This window comes from Camelus ferus, chromosome 4 (assembly GCF_009834535.1).
Source record: "Camelus ferus isolate YT-003-E chromosome 4, BCGSAC_Cfer_1.0, whole genome shotgun sequence".
In the NCBI taxonomy this organism is placed as follows: Eukaryota; Metazoa; Chordata; class Mammalia; order Artiodactyla; family Camelidae; genus Camelus; species Camelus ferus.
This window is the reverse complement of record NC_045699.1, coordinates 36,683,002-36,710,469: the sequence shown is the minus strand read 5'-3', so window position 1 is coordinate 36,710,469 and position 27,468 is coordinate 36,683,002. Positions and strand designations below refer to the sequence as shown.

The 27,468-nt window shown below is 36.9% G+C and overlaps 1 protein-coding gene and 2 non-coding genes across 21 annotated transcripts in view; all 3 read right to left on the bottom strand.

Moving 5' to 3' along the window:
• Positions 1-27,468, bottom strand: part of TMC1 (transmembrane channel like 1) — a 310,690-nt gene that overhangs the window by 269,266 nt on the left and 13,956 nt on the right. The gene's annotated exons all lie outside the window — the stretch shown is intronic.
• LOC116663418 lies at positions 22,571-22,677 on the bottom strand. Its single transcript, XR_004319670.1, has one exon. It is a non-coding gene; the product is annotated as a U6 spliceosomal RNA (small nuclear RNA).
• TRNAV-AAC lies at positions 24,185-24,256 on the bottom strand. Its single transcript has one exon. It is a non-coding gene; the product is annotated as a tRNA-Val (tRNA).

Sequence of the window (27,468 nt, the reverse complement as noted above, 5' to 3'; positions counted from 1 at the left end):
TGAAGAATGCTTTTTGCTGACTCGAATCTCCAGAACTCTCTTGGGCTTGTTATTTTTGCCAGTCAATCTCTGTTTTAACTTATTTTGTTTAAGCAGCCATCCAATGGAAAAGCTAGAGAAGCAGCATTCTCCTCTATGACCACTAAGAAGTCTGAAGAGGCAGGTTGGGCTCTGGAACCTGAAAAGTGGAGAAGGAAGTGACTGAGACTCTGGAGAAAGAAAGGGCCACCGAGATCAGAGAAAGGAGCTCTATAACATGAGCAGCAGGAAGTAGATGTCAATATGGGCTCCCAGACAAACATTTAACACAACTTCCTCTCTTTTGGCCCCTTCCCTCTAGCTGTTGCAGAAGACCAAATTTAGCATTTTTCTTTAAAATGCTATTATGAAAACTAGTCAATTAAAACAAAATAAAAATAAATTTGGTGAATTTCCCATTGGTGCAATGGGTTTCTGTGAATTGGCCGCTGAGTGAATTTGCTTCAAAAGTCTAGGGGGAAATTAACCTTCTGCCTATGTGACCAATTTTACCAGAGGGGAAGTGAGTTATGTGGGTCAAGAGTAATGCCATGGGCAGAGGACCTTCTGCCCTGCTTCCTTTTTAGTATTGGGAGGATACTGCGTCATTGATTGCCTTTGCATCAACTTGTGGATAACAGAGGGTGGGACTAAATTTAGCTCTCCCAAGCTGCCCTTGAAAGGGAACGTAGAACTTAGTTGAGGATCTGAATAGGAGCTTATCAGAAGCTGTGTTGACAAAGCAGATGAGGTAACCCGCCAGTGGTGGGTCAGAGCTGGCTTACCAGCTCAGAGAAGTCACTGCTAAATTTTGCAAGAAATTTTGCAAGCCAGTTGTTTTAACACAGCGAGTCTTACAAATTAAGCTAAACTTAAAATTCAATAAATTTTTTTAAAAATAAAGATAATTAAGTATTCAAAATTATTACCCTGTAGTTATTTTACTACATTTTACTATTATCTATGCTCTTGAGATTATTTATATCTATTGTATCTGTACAGTGCATCTCTTCCCAACTCTGCATTTGTTGACATCATACTGGTAGTTTGAAATGCCAAGGTGAGACTACTTACACCACAGAAGTCTGCAAATACTACAAATTAGGGCTCCTCCTACATAGAATTAACTGCTAAGTATTTTGCAGCACACCACTGCCTATGGTCCACACAGCAGGCTGGAACCTAGGAGACTTACACTGAGCCTCTACAGAGCCCACAAGGCAAAGCTGAGTCAGCAAGGATGAGAATGGTCCATGACTTATACCAGTTTCAGACTCCAGCATCAGATGCCAGCAAAACAGCCCAGGATGACACCAGTTCTCATCAGTGGTCATCAGTCCAGCGAGGAGCCCAGAACAGCTATGACACAGCAGAGACCACCAAGGACCCAAAGGATACCAAGAACCCCCTCCCTCTCTCCACAACCATGAGATCACTTAAGTTTCACATTCACATCTCATTTTTAAAACAAACAGGAGGGAGCAGAAATCTAAAAAACTGAGCTCTTTATCTGACAGAAATAAGAATTTATTTGAAGAAATGGCTTTCTTTATAGAATTGAACAAAATTCATATAGTGGGACTGAACTGTCCCTATCTCCCAAGCTTAGCCACCTGGGGCAGGGAAGGTTGAGTAAGGGGGCTCTTTTGTGAGGACAGACCAATTACAGAAGGAGCCATACTTTGTTGAGCTTTTATTAAGTGGTAAGTACTTGTCAGTATCTTCCATACACAAATGAAGAAATGTAGACTCAGAACGTTTATGTAACTTGCACCAAGTCACACAGCTAGGAAGTGGAAGAAGGCAGGCCTCCGAAGGAAGGCTGGTATGTCTGCAGGGTTTGAACTCTTTTGTTCTACTGCCTGTCATCAACCCTCCTCAGGCCTTCCTTGGGTTCTTTTGGCTGTTAGGCACTGCAGCATGACTCGGACAAGCCAGAGGGGACTTCCTTATAGGAAAGCATCTGGAATGGACAACCTGAAAGCCAAGTCAAGTCAGGAAAGCTATTAGTTGAGAGGATGACTATATATATTTTAGGACCTGGGACAAGAAATAAAACATTACTGGAAAGGAAACTGAGGTCAGATGCTAAGCACACAAATCATGAAGAAAGCAATAAATAGGCAATCGAGCTGGCAGCTAATAGAGCTGAGAGCCTGAAGCAGTGACTGAGGTGTGGAGCAGAGGCTGGACTGTGTAGAACCAAATCCAGGAATAGTGAGCAATCATTCCTTTTATGCAGGCCCAGCTCAGCTCGCCAGCATAGCAGTAGCATCATAAAAGAGCCAAATCAGGCATGAAATCAGCCTTTCTCCAAAGTGATTATTACTCATGCATTCCCTCCCACTGCCCTGCATGCCCCAAGACTAACTCCATCCTACTCTTACTCGTTTTAAAAATAAGTATTTTATTAGCTTATCAAAGTAATTCATACAGATAATTTTAGAAATTCATATAATACAGAAGAGCTTATAAGAAAAAGCAGCAATCACCTGCCCTGCCTCATCTCCTTTCCGAGTCCAGTTCTCCACACTTTGCACTCAACTTCTATAAACTTCCAAATGCCCCAAGTACTCCCACAGCATTCACAGAACAAAACAAGCTGGAACTTGTCCCAGTATTTCTCCCCTGGTTTTATTATCTCAGAAAGAGTGGGAGGAGCTGACCATAAAGGTCCCAATGTATAGAGCCTTGGTGAATACAAAGAGACTGAGATCCAGAGTAGGCACAGGAGGGAGGTGGGGGTGTCTACCCAGCCCCACTTTGGTTCACTGATTTCCACGGGAGGATGGATGGTTTCTCCCCATTGTCTGGTGTGTACTGTATACTTTGCCAGCTCGAGGGAATGAGTCAGCATCTCCCTCCCCCTTTGTTTCCCATCCACTTCTATTGTGGCTCTACAACCTTGTTGACTCCCTCTAAGCTGAGAAAAACTTCAAACACAATTTGAATTCAAAGGCACATTTTTCCATCTCTGCAGCAGAAGTTCTGGGGTCTGGTGCTGCCTTGTAGTGGCCTTTTCATCTGACTTTCTCTCTAGGCCATTCTCAAGATGAGGGCACAGTCTGCACATTAAAGTGTGCCCAGTGCATGCTCAGCAAATACTTGCTGAATGAATGAACACATGAATGATGTCCTTTAGGAGAGCAGACAAAGGAATTCATAAGATGAAAAGGCTACTATCTTTACACCCAGATTTCTGTAGAGCTAAATAAGAACCCTGTTTCAGCAGCCAGCCCTCTCCTGGTTCTTTGGGTCTGCGTGGTTCAGTTTGGCTGCTTCCTGAGACCTAGTTCCAGGATTTGTGATTCACATGCTTCCTTCCTGAACACTCCAAGGCCCTGAAAGAAAAGGCAAAGTGCTTCGCAAAGCTACATTGCTACTGTTTCAAGAAATTATATGAAGGACAAAGGAAGCAGGACTGTAGGACATGTGGAAGTCCCCCAGAACTCCAGCCCGTCTCCCCCGAGATTTCCACTTTGATACTTCATCCCATTATCTAAACACTTTGATAACTATTAAGTTGAGATTCATTCCAGAAAAACAATATTTGGAGTAAATAAGTTCCAAATTTTTTTATTTCGTTGGGAAAAGAATACAGTAACACTGAAGAATAGAAAAGTGGGAACAACTGAGGAGAGAAAAACATCAAGTGGGAAAAGAGGCAGGAGAAAGAGGAGATAATAAAGGCAATGGGAGAGGAAAGAGTGACTGAGCTAAAGGACAGGAAGGGATCTGGACGAGGGGCACAAAAATGAAATGCCAAAAGCAGGCCCGTGTAAATGGACAATTTTATGGGAAATGTATGGTAAAAATATGTTCTGAAATGGGGCAAAGGAGACAAGCAGACAAGAAGTTTGGATGATACCATACTTGGTCCACAGAAAATCATTTTGGCTTTGGTTGATTTAAAAAAAAAACAAATAAACAGCCAAAGACCAATCAAATGTGCCATTCCTCTCCGATCTTCATTATATAACCTCTTGCAGCTAACCCAGAGCATCAGCACAGCTGCTCCAGCAGAGAACACACTTGTAACTGTGCCAGGGGTCACCTTTCCTAACTTGTTACATGGAGGGCAGCTGAGTTCTGCTTGTTTTCACAACTAAAATTAAGTTTCCTCTAGCCTGCTTTTGTGAATTCCTTCCGAAGTTACTCCTCCACCTCTCCAGCCTCATTTTCTCAGGGGAAATAATCAACTGAACAAAGAGTTCAATTATTCCCCATATGTAGGAGAATGGACCCACAGTAACTCTGAGAAGAGAAATCATTCCAGAATTAATTCATAGCATGAAAAATTCTATACACACACACACACACACACACACACCCCATTCACACTCGCACATCCACATACCACCTCCAGGGGACTTCATCTCTTAAACAGTATTTCACTTACAATCCCTTAGAAAGACAAATCCAGTTTTTGCCTATATGAGCCTAGGTTCACTAGACACCTATTTTCAAATTGTCTATTGGGTACACATTGACGGCCCTTCTCTTATATTTCATCAGTATAGAGCTCAACAGGGAACTGTAGCTTAGTATGTGAGAGGTCAACCCACTGGTGAAGAGAAGTCCGTTCAAATTGTTCATCCAGCATTGAGACATTTATTTTTCCAATTCAGAAAAAAATAGCAGAGGGGGAATTTTCTACTCATGTGTATCTCCTGACAAAAATAGAGAAGAAAATATTACTGTGCCCTAGGAGTTTAGAATAAAGCTGATGAGAATGCACTCAGGAGTTTTTTGAAGCACCAATGGGGACTACTTACAGACTTTCATCATAAGTAGTAAATTTGGAAAACCACGTTATCCTGGAACAATTATTTATTTTTCTCCATGAGCTCTGGAAAGTACTGATATGGAAATATGGATTTATCTGCCCACTGAGTCATTTGGAAAACATATTCTGATTCTCTTTATGATCCCAGCCTGTCCTCCTGGCTTTATAATATGGGAGTTAATTTCTTTTGGCATTACACCCATTTCTTCATCTAAGGCATATTTAAGGTTCAAGTACATCTCTCCAGAGTTTTGCAAATACTCATACCGAGGCTTTCAGGAGAAGGAAGAACTTTAAGTCCATATGGAGAAGGCTAGTTAGTTAGAACTGTTGGTCCCTCTAGCAAGAAATAAGGGATTTTCCTTGGAGCAAGAGGGAACTAGTTAAGCAGAAGCAGGTTCAGGTATGCATTGAGGAAAAACTTTTTTTTAGCAGACACAATGCCTAACAAATTCTGAAACTGACTATCAAAGAATACCTATTACAGGAGACATTTAAAAGAATTATCCATGTTATTTCACCATTTCTTTGAATTATTTAAGTAGTAAGAGGTTTACAAATGTTGAAAGTCCTAAACTACACTAGGAAAAGCCACACACACCAACCATCTCTATTATAGAGCCTTATTGCATCTCTGTTTTAAGCTTTATTATAAGAAAGCAGGTTCCAACAAGAAATCACTCAGTAGCCACATGGCCACCATGGGTCCTAGCTCTTCCGATCATGGGGATGTAGCAGGCTTCAGGAGTTTAGGAGTAACTCAACATGTGAGAATGCACAAGCTCGAATGGCCCATCTTCTTTTGTTCAACTATCATTATTAACTTCCCAAGAAGAAATCTGGGTGAATTTTCTTTTCTTTCTTTTTTTTTTTTTTTAACACAGGGCTTTTTTTGCTTTTATTTGCAGGGGTTAGGTAACTAGGTCTACTTACTATTTTTTTTAATGGAGGTACTGGGGATTGAACCCAGGACCTCATGCATGCTAAGCATGTGCTCTACCACTTGAGATATATCCTCCCCCTTGGGTGAATTTTCTATCACTTGATATGAAATAGAGAATAGGCAAAGATGTCTCAGTATAACAAACCAACTTCCTCCACATATAGACTCTCCACTTAAATGGACAGTGGTAATGACAGTAAGGTTTGTTTGAGAAACAATAATATATCAATTGTATCAGATTCTGAGGAAAGAACTAGTTGGGGTCATTTTTCTTAAAAGGTTACTTTGTAACAATGATTGAAAAAGGAAAACTAAAAGGAAAAAAATCTGCAACACATGTGGCAAAGTATTAATACTTCTAATGTAAAAATGGTTTTAATAAATAAGAAAAAATTGCAATTGAAAAAATGAAGAAAGGACATTTGTCCTTTTGGGGGGCTACTCAGCATCTAAATGCCCAACTAATGCAGATAAGTACTCGTGGAGAATAAGAACCCCTTTTTACTACAGAATCCAAAGGGGCCAAATAATACTGTTCTTACCCCACTGATTACTATAGTTCAGGCATGTGACCTAGGCTCAGTCAATCAGGTGCTGGGACTTTGAATCTTGAGAATTATGCAAAGACAAAGGTGAATTTGAGAATTTACTTACAGTAGTATTGAGAGTCCCAAAATACTGACAGTGGGTTGTGTAGAAGATGCCAGTGACAGCATATCAAATGTCCTGTTCTATGGTGTTAGATTTATTGCATTCCCCACTGCCCAGCCCTCCTTTACCAATCCTGTTTCTCCAACCATCTCACTGATTCTGTACACTACCCCATATCCTTCCAGCAAAATCCATTTCTATCTAGATTAACCAGAATTGGCTACTGTTGCTTGTAACCAAGAGTGCCGATTGATAGAGGAAATGAAATGACCGTTCTCAAAGGAAGCAACATATGTGGAAAATAAACACAGAGAATGATGTTCAACTTCACTAACAATCAAGGGAGAGTAAATAAAGAGAATAAAATATGCCTTTTCACAAGATCAGCAATTATAAAAGAATTGTTGCAATTCAGGGTTGGCAAAGGTGTACAGAAGCAAGCAATTTAATAAGCCATTAATGTTAATAGGAATATAAATTGATGCAACTTTTCCAGAAGAGAGACTGGAAACATATATCAATATGTTAAATGTGTATACTATTTGATCAGCAATTTCACAACTAACAATTTATCTTTAGATAATTAGTCAAGACTCAGCATTAATGTTTATATGACAGCAGTGTTTATAATTAAAAAAAGGAAACATGGAGAAAATACATGCAAATGATATGACCAATAAGGGATTAATATCCAACATATATAAACAGCTCATATAATTCAACATCAAAAAAAAAAACCAAACAACTCAATTAAAAAAGGGGCAGAGGAACTGAATAAACATCTTCCCAAAGAAGGAATGCAGATGGCCAACAGGCGCATGAAAAGATGCTTAACATCGCTAATCATCAGGGAAATGCAAATCAAAACCACAATGAGATTTCACCACCCATCTGTCAAAATAGCTATCATCAAAAAGTCTATGAATAACAAATGTTGGCAAGGATGTGGAGAAAAGGGAACCTTTGTACACTGTTGGTGGGAATGTAAACAGTATTGGAGGTTTCTTAAAAGACTAAAAATAGAACTACCACATGACCCAGCAATTCCATTCCTGGGTATATATCCAAAAAAACCCCAAAACACCAGTGGATCCCAGTGTTCATAGCAGCATTATTTACAATCACTAAAACATGGAAACAATCTAAGTGTCCGTCAACAGATAAATGGATAAAGAAGATGTGGTACACACCCACACACACACCCACACCCACACACACACAATGGAATACTACTCAGCCATAAAAAAAGAATAAAATTTTGCCATTTGCAGCAACATGAATGGACTTGGAGGTCATTATGCTAAGTGAAGTAAGTCAGACAGAATTTTAAAAATACAACGAACTAGAAAATAGAACAAAAAAGAAGCAAACTCATACATACAGAGAACTAATTAGTGGTGACCAGTAGGGAGGTGGGAGGGGCAACAAAGGGGTGAAAGGAGTGAGGGAGTGGGAGGTACAAACTACTGGGTATAAGATGGGTGCAAGGATATATTGTACAACACAGGGAATATAGCTAATATTTTGTAATAACTGTAAATGGAAAGTAACCTTCAAAAATTGTATAAAAATTTTAAAAAATGTTTTTAATGGAAACAATCTAAACATTCATCAATAGAGAAATTATTAAATTTTGATATATACTTTAAAAAGAATATTATTCAGTTATTTAAAGGTTCAGGTTATAGCTATATTTACTGAGAAAATCTTCACAGCTTTCATGGAAGAGAACAAAGGGTTGCAGAAGAATAAATATTGGCTAATTTCATGTAAAAAAAGATGGCAGAATTCTAAGCTGTACCCCAGGATCTCTGTCCCTGCTGTTTTATCCATGACCATGTTACATTACATAGAAAAAGGGATTTCACTGACATAATGAAGATTACTAACCAGCTGACTTTGAGTTAATCAAAAGGGAGATTATCCAGTTGGGCCTGACCTAATCACAGGAGCCCTTTAATAGCAGAGCTGGTGGCAGAAGGGGAACTCAGAAATTCAAAGCACGAGGAGTTCTCAAAGTGCCCTTAGTGGCTTGAAGATGGAGGGGATCACATGGAAAGGATGTGATGTAGCCTCCAAGAGCTAGGAATGACCCCCAACTAACAGCCAACAAGAAAGCAAAGACCTTAGTCTTACCTGCAAGAAAATTAATTACACTAAAACCTGAAAGAGCTTGGAAGCAGATTTTTCCCTAGATCTTTCAGATAAGAGCCCAGCCTGGTTGACAACTTAACTGCAGCCTTGTGAGACCTTGTGAAAAAAATCCAGCTGAGACCACAAGAGTTCTGAGAATTGATTACATAGCAATAGAAAACTAATAACTAATACATGAAAACTAAAACTAATACATAATCTACATTTGTATATAGAGACATAGACATATATATACATATATACACACATACACACACATATATACACATATATATATGTGTATATATACATATATATACACACACATATATATATATATATATAGCTAATTATATAACTATCACACTCACGCCTCACAGCAGGATGACAGCCTGAACAACAGGCTCTCACAAAATAAAATATACATTATTGTTGCCTCTAGGCAATGAGATTTTTGATGGAGGATATCTAGTTTATTTTTAATACTAACCTGTATTGCTTATTTTTCTTCACAAATATAATCAGAAAAAATTTTGATATATTTAAAAAATGAAAATCATTAATGTACCTGAAAGTCATTTCAATCTCTATGGATTTCTCTTGCCACCTAGAAAGGAGAGAAGCCTTCCTGCTCCAGCATCAGATACCAGCAAAGTAAAGTTTTAGGTCAACTGGTCTGTTTTGGTTTTTTTCCCGAATCCAGAATTAGGAAAAATTTCAAGTGTAGAAACGAGGACAGTACTTAGAATCAAGAAAGCCGAGTTCAAATACAACGTCGACAATTTCTTATCAATTTTTCTAGACTTGTCTCCTCAGTTGGGAAATGGAGACATAATACCACCTAATGTAAAGTTGTTACAAAATCAGCCGTAATAACATTTGTGAAAATATATAGTGCAGTGTCATATGGATAACAGCCAACATATACTGAGGGTTTACGATTTGCCAGGAACCATTCTATATGCTTTACATCCTCGGTACCGAAAATGTGGTGCAGCACAGGCATCACCCAGGAGCTTGTCACACGTGTGGATTCTCAGGCCCCACCCAGACCTAACAAATCAGAATCTGCATTTTAACAGGATCCCCAGATGACTCAGGTGCATATTAAAGTTTGAAAAGTCAGTTCTATCTGTTACTTAAAGCTTACTTTTATCCTAGGAAGAAGATGCTACATCATTCCCATTTTACAGGTAAAGAAATTGAGTCTTAGGGTAATTTGCCCAACATAGAAGATGCAATCTGATTCCAGACAGTCTACATCCAGAGCCCACAGGCTTAACCACTCAACGTTACTGCTTCTCATAGCAGATGTCTGACCCAAAACAGCTGGATTTAACTGTAATTCCATAGCCCTTCCTGTCCCGCTCAGCACTGCAATCCCTTGTGTAGTGAAGGCCTGGACCTCATCTCCCAATTGCAAAGAAGAAAATGGGAGAAAATAACATTGTAAAGCCCTTGGGGAACTGAGGCAAAATAGATTTAGAACAAGTCCTTGTAATATCTTATTCTTTCTGTTTTTCTATTACCTTCTATTATTACCAAATGTGATTATGCTAGTATTAGTCTAAAAATCTACATGCACTGTTCCTCCCTTCTTTCTAAAAGGTCCTCCCAGACAGAGACACTTAAGTTGATAGGCAACCCCATGCTCAATGAAGCATACTTGGTACATATTCAACCTGTAAAAAGGATTCAAAGATGTATAAGAAACATTTGATTTAAACAACAAGTTCCAAGGTGGTGGTATTTTAAATCTTAGATTGTTAATAATACCTAACACTTGCGTATCTAAAAAAATTTTTTAAATAAAAATAAAAATAATAAAAATAAATTTAAAAATAAAAATAAATAAAAATAAAATAAATTAATTAAATTACATAATTTTTTAATTAAAAAAAAACCCACTTGCATATCACCTTACAGATTGGTTTTTGTATATATTATGCACCATAGTCCTGACAATAACCCTGGAAGTAGGTATATTATTCCAGTCTTATAGATAGGAAAATGAGGCTTGGCTAGTAAGTGATAGAACTTGGGCTTCAACCTATGCTTGGAACACATCCACATTTATCATGTGTATCACTATAAAACAACTTCCCCCAATGATTATCTGTTAAAGTCCAATCCCAATAATTATGACTAACTAGGGGAAGAACAGCCCAAAATACTGATTTCTGAATTTTAATTATATTTAAAGAAACATAATTTTTTTACAGTAATATGAGCATAATTTGCTCCCTGGTAGAGAAGTAAATATTTTCCCTGCATTTCTTTTTATATTATTAATTTGCATAGCAAATGCTTTTTTCATAGATTTTGCAGCAAAAATTGCATTTGTGGAAGCAGCTGGCACATGGGAGAAATTGAATAAAAGTTATTTAAAATGGAAAACAAAAACTTCAGCCCAGCACTTGTCCAATCCATCACAATTCTATTCCTAAAATGAAGTGCAATGAAATCCTTTTTGATATTACTTCAGAGGAAAAAAAACTATCACATATTAAAGACTAATAGTGTTCAGATACACTTTGCCTACCCATAACTACATCTCTTTTGTATCAGCATGTGATATGCAGTGTAGGTACAAATCAATGACATTAACAATGATGATCTACCACATTCTTTATTCCTTTTGTAAATGCCAATATTTTAACAAATCTATAAAAAAAGGAATTCACTGTCCAAAACGGTAACTTCTATTATTTTGAAAGGCATATCATGCTTCTGCAAGATTGTCAGGATAGTAGCCCTCTTCTGTCAATTGGGCATAAAAGGTAATAGTCATTTCTGAAAGACTTCTTCAGGATATTGGCTCTCTTGCTATATAGACAGTGGGACGAGTATACCCTTCTTTTTCTAGTTGATGGATAAAAGGTGGCGAAAGAGAAAATTCATTTGATCTTGTGAAGAGTACTGCCAATGACAGTTACTCTTCTCAACTCACTAATTTCAAAGGTTACTGCTGCTCACTTAAGGCAAGGTCCTATTTATTGTTTCAATCAGGTAAGCATAGAACAAATCAGGGAAAGGAACACTGTGAAGTTCAGAGAAGAATTATAAGAACAAACTATAGTTGACATTTCTATATAACCAAGTATATTAGTTTCCGAGGCTGCCATAATGTAGTACTACAAATTGAGGGGCTTAAAACAACATAAATTTATTCTCTTACAGTTCTAGAGGTCAGAAGTCCAAAATCAAGGTGTCAGCAGGGCCACACTCCCCCTGAGAGTCTGGGTAGAATCCTTTCTTGCCTCTTCCTAGCTTCTTGTATTGGTTATCAATCCTTAGCTGGCAACTCCATCGTTCCAATCTCTACTATGTCTTCACATGGTGTTCTCTCTTGCATATCTATGTCCAAATTTCCCTCATCTTATAAGGACACAGTCAACATTGTATTGGGGCCCATCCTAATCTGGTGTGGCGCCATCTTAACTAATTATACCTGAAACAGCTATTTCCAAATAAAGTCACCTTCTGAGGTACTGGGAGTTAGGACTTCAACATATCCTTTTTGGAGACACAATTCAACTCATAACACTGGTGATGCTGATCATATTATTTGGACTCCTGCTCCTCTACAAACTATTGGACAGATCTTCATTGAACAGATTTATTAACGCCCACTGTGTGCCAGTCATGGTTCTAAGCACCTAATATATATCAGTAAACAAAAAGGCAAAGACCACTGACCTTTTGGAGACCAAATATTTCTATTATATAAATATATAAAATGGACAGTATTTATTGGGCAATTATGCTATGTCAAGCATTGTTCTAAATGTTCTACATGCATTACTTTTTTTTTCGTTTTTCAGTTTTATTAGTTAGCATTGTTACAACTTGACTGCACATATATAATATATTGCATGTAAATGCATATATACAATATACAGCACATATTTTTTAATTTATTTATTTATATATATATATATATATATGTACTGTTCAGTGTTTCTAAGAACAGTTTAGAGCTTTAGCTTTTTAAACTTACATAGTTATCAAAGGAATAAAGCCAACCACAAAATAAGAATCAACAGAATTCAGTATCCAATCATAAAGGACAGTCATATGTACTTACACATATTCAATAAATCAATCATCTAAGTTACAAATAATAAGTAATTCATTTGTGTCCTCTTCTATTAGATTCCTCATATAACTGATATCATAAGGCATCTTTCTTTCTCTTTTCGGCTACATGCATTACTTTTAAAAATCATCAGAATAACCCTATAGTGTAGTTATTGAGATCTCTATTTTACCAAGGCAAGGGGAGTTAAGCGAGTTGAGCAAAGTGACACAGCTAGTAAAAGGAGCAAAACTAGAAAACAAACCAAGCAGGCTGGCTCAGAGCCCAGGCTCATAACCCCTGGACCATACCACACCCTTTTGGATAAGACACTGACCAAGTGGGAAGCACATACTGAAAGTTTTCCATTCTTATTCCAACAACATTAAGTATTCTTTAAATGTTATAATTTTCTGTAGTGTCTTTCAGCTTCAAAAGTCTAAACCTTTATCAGCAAGTATGTTTACATGATAGGTATTCTTAAGGTGTTAGGTGTAGATCAAATGTCAATAAATTGAATCCTATACCATGCTGGACATATATATTTTCAAAGATGATTTCACTTCATTTTCACATAATCTTTTGTTGACAAGGACTCTTAATTCTTAGATTTACTTGTTGACAGATAATTAACAGATAAATAAGTAACATACAATTAAGAATAATTCCTCCATTGTGCCTCTCTCTCTCTCTCCTCCCTCCCTCCTTCTCCTTCTCCTTCTCCCTCTCCCTATCTCAGCAAAGGCTTAAACCTACTAGGAGAAATTGCTATTTAAAAAAACCACAAAGAGAATGCTTTTGAAATAAGTATAAATGGACTTTAAATTAGATATTATCTGTTATCAGGATCTCATATGCAACACTGGTATAGAATGACATCTATCAGCATTTATAGATGCATAATTTAAAGGAAAATTCAGACTCGGTAAAGTCAATTTCCTTGGGTCCCACACAAAGGCCATGCTGGGGAGAGAAAACAAAAACGGATCATGGGTATTTTCTAAACACATTCATGGAAAAATGACTGTGGCTGGAGGGTAATTCCCACTCACCCCTCCAATCTCTGGGAATGCACACTCTTGGCAACATTCTTCCAACTGTAATTAATTTTATACACTACTTAGAATGATTCAGTTCCCCACTTAGGAGAGGAATGAGAGCCAAAAGATTAGAAAATCTTTCCCATTGCTTTTCTTTGCAGATTTTAGGGAAAGAACTTCACTGGCAAAACTATCAGGATTTGAGGGGTTCCGTCACTCAATCTCCCATAACACAATGGCTGGGAGCTCCAAGAGCATGCACAGTGATATCCCGAAAACCCTAGTTTTGAAGAAGTTGTAAAGAGAAAATAAAGGAATCTTGTTTGGGTCATAGTTACGTAATAATACTGAGACTCTTCATAACAGTGAGGCCAAAAGATCACACACATAGGAATTAATAGGAAATCTTCTTTACTTCTTGTCTGTATGCCAAATTTCCTAACTCTGATAGGAAGATCCTAAGGGTTCAAGATCTTGTTTTGTTTCCTTTATATCCTCACTCGGTGTCTACTCAAGGAGAAAATGTTAGTAGGGTGTTAACACTGCTAACATCTTCAGGTCAAATTACTAAAACAGCTATATACATGAATAATATAAATCATGTAGCATAACATACAAAAAATTAAATAAAATACTAAGCAGAATGTATTAAGGCTATAAGAGTCTATAAGTATCATAGAGAAGCAGTTATCCTAGAATAGAAAGACTATTAGCCTAGACAAGTGCTTGAACCTCTGAGTCTGCAATTGATCAGCTGTGGGATCCTTGGCAAATCCCTTAACCTTTGAGCTAGAATCTCTTCATCATCATATTGTTAAAGGCACTATAATGGAGATATATAAAAATTTGAAACCTAAAGATTTGTCCTCTAAGTAATTCTGATCTAAGGACAGAAGATATACAGATATGAAGCAAAGATTAATTGCAAGATGTATCTATACATGAGCATGATGTTTGATATATGGGCATAATAAAAACTATAATCATGGGATTATTTTGAGAAATAAATGCAATAATGTATGTGAGAGTGCTTAATAAAACAAGTTTTGAAGATTCCATGCTATAACCTCATTTCCACCAGGCCAGGTTTTATTTTTGTTGTTGCATTATTTGACTAAAACATTTGCTGCATCATTGCAATAACAGGTACTATTGAAATAGTCACACTCAAAATGTATGAATCCCAAGATGATTTGAGCAAGTATTCCTGTGCCCCCTAAGGAGAATTAAGTGATTCTCTCCTCTTCTGCCTTCTACTTGTAATACACAAGAATGTAGCATCATACTTGGTAGACTTTTACCACCAACGCCTACAGAATGAAAATCCCTTTCTCATCATAAAAGAAAACACAAATTCAAAATCTATGCTTTACTGAAATACCTTTTCCTTGATTAATTTCACCAATTACTTTTTGTCATCTCTACCATAAAGAGTTTACAGAATAAATGTTCTGAGCTCAAGCTTGGAAAGCTTGAGGAATATTAACAAGGGAAAATTATCAGATAACATAATAAATGCAATGAAACTGAATTCTTCTAATAGAACTATGCATAATCACAGCATGGGTTTTATTTGAGTTATATGAGATTATTTTAAATTTTATTCACCTTTCCTAAGCAATCATAAGGATGTGTTGGATATATAGTGTGAATCTATCAAATTCCAAAGGATCTGGTTGCAGTTAGGCAGAAAAGTCAGTATAATGTGGCTAACAGGCATCTCAGCTCACAGCTTTCAAAGATATAAACAGGGGATCACTTTGTTTGATCTTATAATGGAAAAGCAGGGGAAGCCTAATTGCGGAGGATAAATGTTGTGCCTTAAATAGCCATAAAGCAACAATCTGTGTCAGTTCATGGCAGGCAGAAACCAGATTAATTTTGGAACACAGCATGGTAGAAAAGAATCCGTTAATTCTCAAGACTCCTAAGCCCCCAAAGACTGCTGCCACCACTTTTCCTGTGCTACAATCCTTCCCCCCATGTTGGGCAGCAGTATATAAATGCCAGCTATTTAAACACTGCAGATGATGTCTATGGTTGAGAACTAGGAGTCAATACTTGGGGGCAGGGGGACCAAATTCTTCAATGGCTCTGACTCCCAGTGTGCATTTTTAAATCCAAATTCTGCATGCATGTAGCTGACCAGAATTAATAAGAGTCATTTAAGCTCTGAGTTTAGGGTTGTCATTCATAGCTATATAATAGGTTGAATGACAATAATCATCTTTAATGATTGGCATCTCTGTGAAATTAAAATCCAAACCAAATTTAAAAATTGGCCTACTAAAGGACATTAAGACCTTGACCAAAACAGATACAAATAAAACACAAAATATAAATATAAATAAAAGAATATAAACATTTAATAAGATTTGAAATGAATGAGTGCATGAAGTACCATTAAAACAAGGATTTAGGTCAGGTCACACATTGAATATGCTTTACTTTCATGATAAATTAACCCTGCAAAATAAACAACTACAAAATCTCAGCAGCAAAAAACATAAAGCATTTGTTTTTCACTCATGGGATTCAACTGATTTAGGCTGGACTCTAAGCTTTGGATTTTATCTAGGTCTGGTCTGTGTCTGGGTTCAGTTCCTCTCATCTTTCCTGGACCAGTACCCAAGCCAGGCACAAGTCTGTTTCAAGTGTTTGCTTTATAACACATCTGCTAAAGCAAGTCACATGACCAAATCTAAAAACAAGGAGCAGAGAAAAACACTTTGGCCACCCTCAGGCCCTGGCAAGGGTATGAATGTATAATACCACCATATCAGGAAAATGAAGAATTGCAACCAATAATTCAGTCTATAACATTATGGATGTCACAAGGGGAAATGAGTCACTTATATCCATACTAAACCTTTATATATCAAAGAAACACTACATCAAAATAAGAAAGGACTTAATAATCCTCAGAGCTGAAAAGAACCATAGTCTAACTCTCACACTTCATAGATGAGGAAATTGAGTTCTCAAGAGGAAGAGTCCTCCCCACACCCATGTGACTGTTTAGTGGCCTACCCATACTGGGCCAGTTCATCTTCCAATACACAAAAGCAGGACACACCAGAGGAAGGGGAGGACCCCTCTCGCCATGCAAAAGGGAACCAGTTCCAGTAACAAGTCTTTTCTAAAGATGAAATTTTTTTTTTTATAAAATTGAAGTGTTTCACTAAAACACAGAGGTCTCAGGCCTCCTAGAAATTTCTATCAAGAATTACAATATTATATAAACTGCCAAACTCACAACTTCTATAACCAGCTATTATGCCTAATTTAACCAAAAAAAAATTCATCTGTATATAATCTTTATATAATCTGTTCATAATCATAGTCTATAATCTTTATCCTTCCTCAGAGGGAACTAGAAATACCATGAATCTTTGCCAAAGTTATTCTGTTCGTTATTCTCCTTGATGGTACCAACCAGTTTGTCCTTAAAAGTCTCTAATGTTTACCCTTCACTTGGGGACCTACACTAGGAGACTTACACCTCTTCCAAGGTCCTCCCTCATGACACCCAAAACTACTTCATGTTCTTTTATTTCTCTCCATCTTAGCCCTCCATCTTCACAAAAATATTTTTTCACTATCACATGTTCCTCTCATTATTTTTAAATTGTGAAGAGATAAATGATTTGTATTCACAGTTAAACACCAGCATGTGGCCTGAGCCAAGCACAATGCTGGCATGCTGAATGAATGAAACCTGAATGATAAATTATGAAGACTGCATAGAGGTGTGCTGACTGTTCCAACCAATAAACACTAAAACAAAGCTAATCTTTCGTATGCATAGTCATGCCCTTCTGTGTTAATAGGCACAAATAAACTGCTCACATAAATGAATACAAAGGATTGTCACATTCAGAGAATAAAATACTGTATTTCTGCTGCAAGTAGAAAAAGGAGGTTGTGGTGTAGTAAGAAACTGTTTCAAAATCCCTCAGTTCTTCAAATATTTAAAGGTATGTCCATCAGAAGAAAGAAAAGACGTATTTGGTGGAGCTCCAGAAAATAGAACTAGGACAAGTAGGTGAAGTTAGGGAGAGAAATTATTTATGTTCAAAATATGGAGTAACTGGGTAATAATTAGCGCTATCTAAAAATGGAGTAGGCTGCCTCATGTGGCACCAAGTTCCAGGTCACCGGTAGCATCTGAGGAGAAGCAAAGTGACAGCTTGTCAGAGATGACATTCAGGGGATTCTTTCTGGACAGGGAGGATAAGAGAGGATGATGTTATGAGGCGACTGACTCTACGATCCCAATTCCCCCCACTTTCACTCCCTCCTAGCTTTAATAACGCCTCCTGGAAGGCAGTAATGGTGAGGTGGTTAAGAGGAGAGCCAAGGCAAGAAAATCTGGCTTCCAGTCCCACCCCTACCACTTACTAGCCGAGTGACCTTGAGTGAATCACTTCACATTCCTGTAAAATGGAGTTTTTCTACCTCTACTTGTTGTGAGGCCTAAACGAGGTATTACATGTGAAATGCTTCAGGGCCTGGCAAAGACTAAGCACTCAACAAATATTAGTTGTTACAATGATTATTATGACTCAAAGTAGGAGAAAATTAAAGGAGCTAGAGCCATATTGGAAAGGACACCATTTTTTAACTACCAACCCTGGCTATGCAGGGCAAACACACAACAGTGGGGTTGGTGTAGACAAGCAAAGGGTGAAGTGCCCGTTCTGGTAACCCCAACAGCACACAAGGTGGCATGGTCAATGTCATGAACAATCATGGAATTTAGATACCTTTGCCTTTTCCACAGCAATCACTGACTCGTTGCCAACACCGAGATATACTGTGACTCTCCCCTCTTCACTATGGTCTCTACTATCAGATTGACCGTATCTCCCTAGAAATATATATCCAGCTGCCCACTGTCATCCTTAGCCTGTAAACCAAACATGCAGAAAACAGTGTGTTCATTGAGGCAGGTTGGGAAGAGAAATTTCCAAGGACTACTTGCAAATAACAAGGGATAAAAGAAATTACATCCAGTAGATTCGTTTTGAGCTACCTCTTCGTATGTGGGCACACTTGACTTGGCTCTCTGTGAGCCTTTTGCCCCACATTTACTATTTCATCCTACTGAGATATCTGGAACACACTCTTCCTCCTGTCTTCCCAGCCCCAACCCTGCCAGCTGTGAATGGTTCATTTCCTGCACCTTCAGCCCACAGCCCTAACCTGACCTCTCCCATCATATCAAGTTATTTATGTACTGCACTGCTATGCTGTGTCAACTTGTTCAACAATGTTCTAGGTCTAAGCTCCTCAGGGAAAGGATCTTGTCATTCCTACTTTCACTTTGTGACGTACCACGCGTATCCCCAGAACTATATAAATAATAAGATCAAGTTAAAGGTGGATTTTCTATATGTTCAACTTCTTAAATGAGAAATGTCACCTTCTGTCTCTGATTTTAATGCCTTCGCCTACTAACAGATTTTATTTTCATATTTGGTGGGGAAAGTAAGTATCTCATTTAATTTAAATCTACTCCAGTGATTTTTTGAAATGGGGGGGAGGGGGCTGCCCTTGAGAGTTTAAACTTAAACAACAGGCCATCAGGCAAAAATTTCAAAAGAATATTTCTCCCTCCAGTAATAACATATTTTAATTATATGCTGTTTTCTTAACCAATATGTAGTATAAATTTGATAAATGTTTATTGAATGAATAAACAAATGAGATTCAATGAACCTCATGACAAGACTAGAAGATAAGCTCGGTTGGTGGTGATTTTCCCATTTTACTACCAAGGAACTAGAATTCCTTCATCAACTCGATAGATGCATTTTCTTTAGATTTGAAAAAAAAAAAAGGAGAAAAGAAAAGAAAAGAAAAGGGGGAAAAATAAGCAGCCAAAGCTAATATTTTTGTTCCTCACTTTATAGATAAAAGAAATTAAGAAGTCACAGAGATTAAGAAATGTGCCCTAAGCTGCAAAATTAGGAAGTAGCAGCTCTGGGTCTAGGACACAAGCAAATAATTAAAAGACTCTGGAGGAGAGAGGGAAAAAGGAAAAGAAAATAATTTTCCTAACAGTATTGAGTATCTACTCTGTGCTAAATGCTTTAAATATATTGTTATTTAATCCTCAAAAAAAAAAAAAAATCCAGAAAAGTAGGTGTAAGTATGCCCATTTTCTAGGGGAGAAAACTGAGAGTGGAGAGACTAAATTTTATGTCCCAAATTTTCTGGCTCCTGTTTTAGTGAACTTGCCATTACACTGGTACTTCCTTTCAGGGTGACCCACAGGGCCTGTAGTCAATTACCAAACTCCAGAAACTGCTTTCTTCATCCTGGGTGGCAGGAAGAAGAGAGACAGGTAACAAAAGCATATTTTAACCAGTGAATAAATCTCCTTTTCTTAAAGTTCCTCTGAGAAAAGACAAGATAGATTATAGAAGGAAAGGAAGACCTTTGTTCACTGCCTTTACACTTTCTAATCCCAGTCTGTTTGAGGAATCTTCTCCATCTCAGACCAAAAAAGATTCATCAATGGACAGAGACATAGATACTTTTAGAATCTTCCTGAAGACCTCATGTTCCCTCTTTTAAAATTCTGTTCATCTTTTTATCTTACTAGATGTTAAGTCTACAATTAAGAACATAAATTAGTTACAGTACTTGTAGCAGCGTGTGAAATGGTTTAAATCACAGCATCAGGATCAGACTGCCATCTCCACCACTTTGGACACTGTGCCTTACTTCCTTTATCTGTAAAACAAACAGAACCGCGACCTCACAGGGTGATTGGAAGAATTAAATAAAATTATATGTCCTTAGCATACAGTAAGCATGGCTATTACAACTTACCAAATACTGAATTATATATAATTATTTCCTTTCTGTTTTTAGGAACTATGGCTAAGATAGGACTTTTAGAAATTAATTATATCAAGATTACGGCAATTTATTGCTCTGAAATCTGCATATAGTTGCAAATAAAATCTTGATTTCATCCTTACAAATTATTCAATAATTCTAAAATATAAACACCAATTAGATTCTGTTAATAATGTTTGAAATACATGCCCTGAGTTTATACAAACAACAGAGAAAATTACTGGAGTCTTTAAGCTTGGTACAAGACACGTGGTAGTAAATTTTTGAAAGCATCTTTATCTCTAATTTTAATAACTGTAGCCTGAACTTTGATATATCTAAATTTGTTGAAATATTAAGCGCTCAGCCCTGCCCATCTAATTCTTGTTATCTGTATTTGTTTCCTAATGTTTCTGTATCAAATTAGCACAAACTTCATGGCTTAAAACAACAAATGTAGTAGCTTACAGATCTCTAGGTTGAAAGTCTGAAATGGGCCTCATAGGGCTAAAGTCAAGATGTCATCAGGACTGACTTCCTTCCTGAAAGATCTGGGGAGAATTTGTTTCCTTACCTTTTCCAGTCTCTAGAGGTTACCTGCTTTCCTTGGCTTATGGTCCCCTTCCTTTGTCTTCAGAGGCAGCAACATTGGGCCAAGTCCTTCTCACATCCTGTCTTAGTCAGCTCAGGGTACCACAACAGAATACTGTAGGCTGAGTGGCTTAAATGACATATGCTTGTTCTCCCACAGTTCTGGAGGATGGAAATCCCAGATCCGGGTGCCACCATGGATGGGTGAAGGCTCTTTTCTTGACTTGCAGATGGCCACCTTCTCACTGTGTTCTCATATGGTAGAGAGAGCAAGCTCTCTGACGTCTCTTATTATAAGGGCACTAATTCCATCATGAGGGGCCTATCTTCATGCCTTCATGTAAACCCTAAGTACCTCCCAAAAGCCCTACTCCAAATGCCACCACACTGGGGCTAGGGCTTCAATATAGGAATTTGGGGAGTACACAATTTAGTCCATAGTACATCTCTTTTTTCTAATTAAAATATAGTCGATTTATAATGTTGTGTTAGTTTCCGGTGTACAGCAAAGTGATTCAGTAATACATATATATGTATATATTCTTTTTCAGAGTATTTTCTATTATAGGTTATCTAAGATATTGGGTGTAGTTCCCTGTGCTATACAGTAGGTCTTTGTTGTTTATCTATTTTATACATAGTAGCATGTATCTGTTAATCCCAAACTCCTAATTTATCCCTCCCCTCCTTCCCACTTTGGCAACCACATTTGTTTTCTATGTCTGTGAGTCTTCTGTTTTGTGAATAAGTTCATTTGTATCATTTTTTTAGATTCCACATGTAAGTGATGTCATATACTTGTCTTTCTCTGACTTACTTCACTTAGTGTGATAATCTTTAGGTCCATTCATGTTGCTACAAGTGGCATTATTTATTCTTTTTTATAGCTGAGTAATATTTCAGTGTGAGTGTGTGTGAGTGTGTGTGTGTGTGTGTGTGTACATATAAATGTATAAATATCACATCATCTTTATCCATTTACCTGTTGATGGACACCTAGGTTGCTTCCACGTCTTGGCTATTGTACATATTGCTGCTATGAACATTGGGGTGCATGGATCTTTTCAAATTAGAGTTTTTGTCTTTTTCTAGATATATGCCCAGGAGTGGGATTGCTGGATCATATGGTGACTTTATTTTTAGTTTTCTGAAGAACCTCCATACTGCTCTCCGTAGTGACTGCATCAATATACATTCTCACCAACACTGTAGGAGGGTTCCTTTTTCTCCACACTCCCTCCAGCATTTATTTGTAGACTTTTTGATTATAACCATTCTGACTGGTGTGAGGTGATACCTCATTGTAGTTTCGATTTGCATTTCTCTAATAATTAGTGGTGGTGAGCATATTTTCATATGCCTGTCGGCCATCTGTATGTCTTCTTTGAAGAAATGTTTGTTTAGGTCTTCTGCTTATTTTTTCCTTTTTTGAGGGGTGTGGCAGTTAATCAGCAAAGGGTATGAGGATGTTGGGAAGGGCACAAAATATGGAACGTTTCATGAATTTCCATGTCATCCTTGTGCAGGGGCCATGGTAATCTCCTCTGTATTGTTCCAATTTTAGTATATGTGCTGCTGAAGTGAGCACTTCTGCACATTTTTTGATTGGGTTGTTTGGTTTGGTTTGGTTTGTTTTTATACTGAGCTGTATGAGCTGTTTGTATGTTTTGAAAATTAAGTCCTTGTCGGTCACATTGTTTGCAAATATTTTCTCCCATTCCATAGGTTGTCTTTTACTTATGAAAATTAAATTGTATATAATTTTCACCTGTCACACAACATTCTTCTTTTGATTTTTTTTCAATCATTTAAAAATGTTTCAAACTTCATTCTTAGCTCACAGGCTGTACTAAAACAGGCAGCAGGCTACATTTGGACCACAGGACAGTTTGCAGTTGCCTTCCAAAAACAACAAGTCTTGAGAATGATAAAACTGGTAAGTTATGTTTAGTGGAAGACAGTCACCTTATAAGTATAGAAAAATCAATTCTATGATAATGTATGTGAAGCATTTTAATTATAGAAAGAACTGGCTCTACTGGTTCAGGTATTTGCCAATATTTAAGTCACAAACTTAAAGTGGCTTCATTCTTTCATTCATTCATTTGTTTAACAAATATTTATTAAATGTCCAGTAGGTCCCATGCACTGTACAATGGATGTACTGTGACAAAAGAGCAAACATTCTACAAATTCATTCCTAGAACATTTTTTTACAATTACTATATAATATTGCTTTAATCTTCTTGGGATTTTAAATTTTTTTTAATTAAACTTTTTAAATTTATAGAAATATTTGTCTTTTTTTAAAATTCATCCAACCCAAGCTGTGCAAAACTACAGTCAATGATTAACAAGAAGAGAAGGTGTTAGCCCAAATCAAAGGTATCACTGACTTAAGCAAAACGAAGAGCTTCTAACATGAATGACAGTGAAACTTCATATTCAAATGAGATGGGAAGACAGTTCATGTTTTATCATGGGCATCAGAGATGGTTTAATTAGAAGTAACTATAATAGTTTCAGCTGAGTAAAAGATACTTTATATTACCTTCCCATCTCTAGTAGCATGAAATTAATTTTTAGAATCAGTGATTAAGTGTAAGTTTCTACCCTTCAGGAAAATAATGGTCACAATGCACTAATCTTTTGCAAATCAGGAATTGGGGCACTGTAGCCAAAATCCGATTACCAAAGTGTATTCACTGACTGTCTCTTAATTAACTGACTAAGAAAATGAGTCTGTTCTGAGTGCTTTTGAATATGTTTGTATGTTTGGGTGTAGCTTTGACATTCATCACTGTTCTGTCTGTAATAGAAATTAGAAACAGCTTAAATATCCATCAGGAAAGGAATATATGTATTATATATATATATAAGGAATTTTATATATATAATATATATATTAAAATTTGTGTAATATATATTATATGGTATGGAATATGACCATTCCAAAAGATTATTCTATCTCAACAGTCATTACTGAAAAAAGATGCCTACCCTATGTTAGTTTTTTCTTTTTTCTTTCTTTTTTTTTTTTTGTGGGGATGTAATTCGATTTGGTTTGGTTTGGTTTTTTAATGTATTTATTTTAATGGAGGTACTGGGGATTGAACCCAGGACCTCATGCACGTTAAGCACGTGCTCTACCACTGAGCTATACCCTCCCTCCTAAAGATTTTTTTTTAAGCAGTTTATAAAACAGCATTTAGTGTAATGTTATTTACATAAGGTCACATATATCAGAATGCTAATCAAAAATTTTTAAATGATTATTTCTAGATGACCACAGTTTGGGTCATTTGATTTTTACTGTCTTCTTTTCATTTTCTCTATTGTTTGAATTTGTTTTTTAGGAATGTATGGGCTATTTGTTCAATCCTTAATAAACAAAGTTTTTTGGTAATCTATAAGATTAAAAATGAGCAAGATTTTTATGATTAATTAACAAATCATAAGATTTATGATACGGAAATGATCATTTCAGTAGCAAAAATAGTGACAAGTACATAGAACTTGTCAGGGATGGCAAGCTTTAACTCACACAGTGGATTTATCATAGCTATTGAAATTTACCCTTAACGTGAACTTTCTGAGAACACGAATCTATTCCCACCATTCTGCTCTCAGCAACACTCTTTCATTCGAAAATTTAGAAGAATATTGTGAGCCTTGCCTTCTCCTTTTATTGCTTTCTAGAAGCTCAGCATCCCAGCATTGAGAAGTTAAGAGATCAAGTCCAGATCACTCATCCTACAAATAAATGAAGGAACTGAGACAGGGAGGTGACATGACCTGCCCAACACTCCACAGGTAAAGCTTGTCAACACAATCTCTTTCACTATCTTGTCAGTCACAAAAAGTTGTATACATTAAATAGTATAGGTTTTAAAAATATGTAATTATATCTCAATAAAGTGGTTTAAAAATAAACAAATAAAGTGATCTCAACTCCATCATCAAACTTCCTTGGTCTTCCAGAACTCCCACATAAACCCAAACCAAGCTTGAATTGGGATTTGTTAGTGTCCTGGTGTGCATGTATTCATAGAGCTCTGGAATGTGCGAGGCTGTAAGGACAGGCAGTGGGAAGACCGAAGCACGCATCTGTGATGCTGATCTGGCAAAAGGTGCAGAGGTGTGTTGACATGAGGGATCTTAGAGGCAGGAAGTTTTAGGAGAAAGAAGTATTTATGTGTTATCCAGATGTCCTAAAAACCTTGATAATGCTTTTACTGTGCATCCATAGAGGGATTCAGATGTAGCATTTGCAGCCTTTATCACTGAAGAGGTGACTTTTGAAAATAAAGTAGTAAATATAATTCCATAGTGTATGAAGAGGAGAAAACATAAATTTAGAGATTGGGTGAAGGAAAATATTCAGTAAAAAGTTATTTTAAAAACACTAATAGCTATAATCTACTACCATTTTACATAAATTACCACCACAAACTTTCATTACAACCCACAAACCTTGGCTCTTCAATTAAGGCTACACTGACTCCCTGACAAGACAGGACAGAGCAGTAAGAGGAGAGCTTTGAACATCACATCACTGATGGTGATGGGGAAGAAAATGCTAAAAGGAAGGTTATTCCTGCCAAGTGGTGCTCTGGAGTTTAGAAAGAGGAAGACTGTGAAAAGCCATTGGATATGGTGTTTGGGCCTTTTCAATATCCTTTCAGAGTTTTATTCTCCCTCCTGTCTTGTTATTGTGAAATCTGACCTTACTTGACTAACTGATTTTAATTACTAGGACTGAACTGATTCTACAGTAAGTGTACTATCCTCTAGAAGTAAATGATTCATCTGTATGAGGTAAAGGAAATTTTCCAGGAAGGCAAGTTGCTATTTAGCAAATGCCTTCAGCTTATCAGAGTAGCGGTAATCATTTATTCATAAATATTAATTCATTCCTGCAGTCACACCAATCTATAAAGTCTGTAAACATGCTTTGTAAACCTTTCCTCGTTCCTTCCCTCTCTTCAATCCCTACCTTCGTGCTTAAAGCTATTACAGGTATTCTGCAGAAAAGTGCGGTTAAAATAATCAACCACTGCAAATGGGATGTGACTCTGGCGTGTTTCCCTTAAGTCAGACTAGCTCTTAACTACTTTTGTCATAAGGAAGTTTGTATTCATGTACTTGTAAACTTGGTACAATTATTTACCTTCAAGTGTTTTAGTCATTCCCATTGTCCTGCTTTTCTCTGAGTTTCTGATCACACTCACTCACTCTATTAGACCATTCTCATAATTGTAACATCTTTCACATCCACATATAGGTTAGTGATTACACTTTTTCTCAAAGTGTAATCTACTGACAATATGCCCTAGATCAGCAATGTCCAATAGAAATAGAATGCAAGCGATATATGTAATTTAAAATTTTCTAGTTACTACATTAAAAAAATTAAAAGAAAAAGATAAATTTTCATAATATATTATATTTAACCCAATAAATCTAAAATACTATCATTTCCACATTGAATCAATCTTTTTAAATTGTTAAGGGGATGTTTTACATGCTTTTGTACTAAATTTTCAAAATCCAGTATGTATTTTATGCCTACAGCACATTTCAATTCGAGCTAGTCACATTTTGTGTGCTCAGTAGCCACATGTGGCTAGAGGCCGCCATATTGGACAGTACGGGTCTAGATTCTGAATAAAGATATTAAATGAGATCAGACTTTTAGCTGAGCCTTCTGTTAAGGTCCTCTCCCTCATCTCACCACCACAACCACAACTACATCAATTTAGAAATATAGTTCTTTCTCAGGCCAATCTTTCCAACTAAATAGGAACTATGTCTTAAACATTCCTGCAATCTCTCTCCTATCTTCCATTCTCCCATATCTGCAAACCTTTCATTTCACAAATGGGAAATGGTGCCCAGGGAGGCTGACAATTGACCCAAGGTCAAATAGTGGATAGAATCTAAATTCAGTCTTACTGATGACCAGAGCAGCACGCTTTTGACTTCCTTAAGCACTCAAATAGTCCCCTTCCCCTTATTTCTGCTTTAGAGTTCAGTCACTTTTCTGTTTAGACTCTCCAAAAAGAAAGAGTTGATGGTTTTTTTTCCTGTTTTTTAACTTTTTTTTTTATTGAGTTATAGTCATTTTACAATGTTGAAGAGTTGATCTTACTTATCCTTCTTGGACATTAAATTTAGAGGCTGAAACTAAACTGATCCTCCAAGCACAATAGATGGATTTAGGGATTGCTCACTGGTAGCTGAGACCTGGCAACGTCCCTTTTCAGTTCTTTAAACATAAACCTACTAAACCTTCCACCTGGGAAAGGAAAAGAGGTTACTGACTAGCTGACTTTCCGACTAAACATTCTGCTATATGCATTCATTTACACTCAGAAGG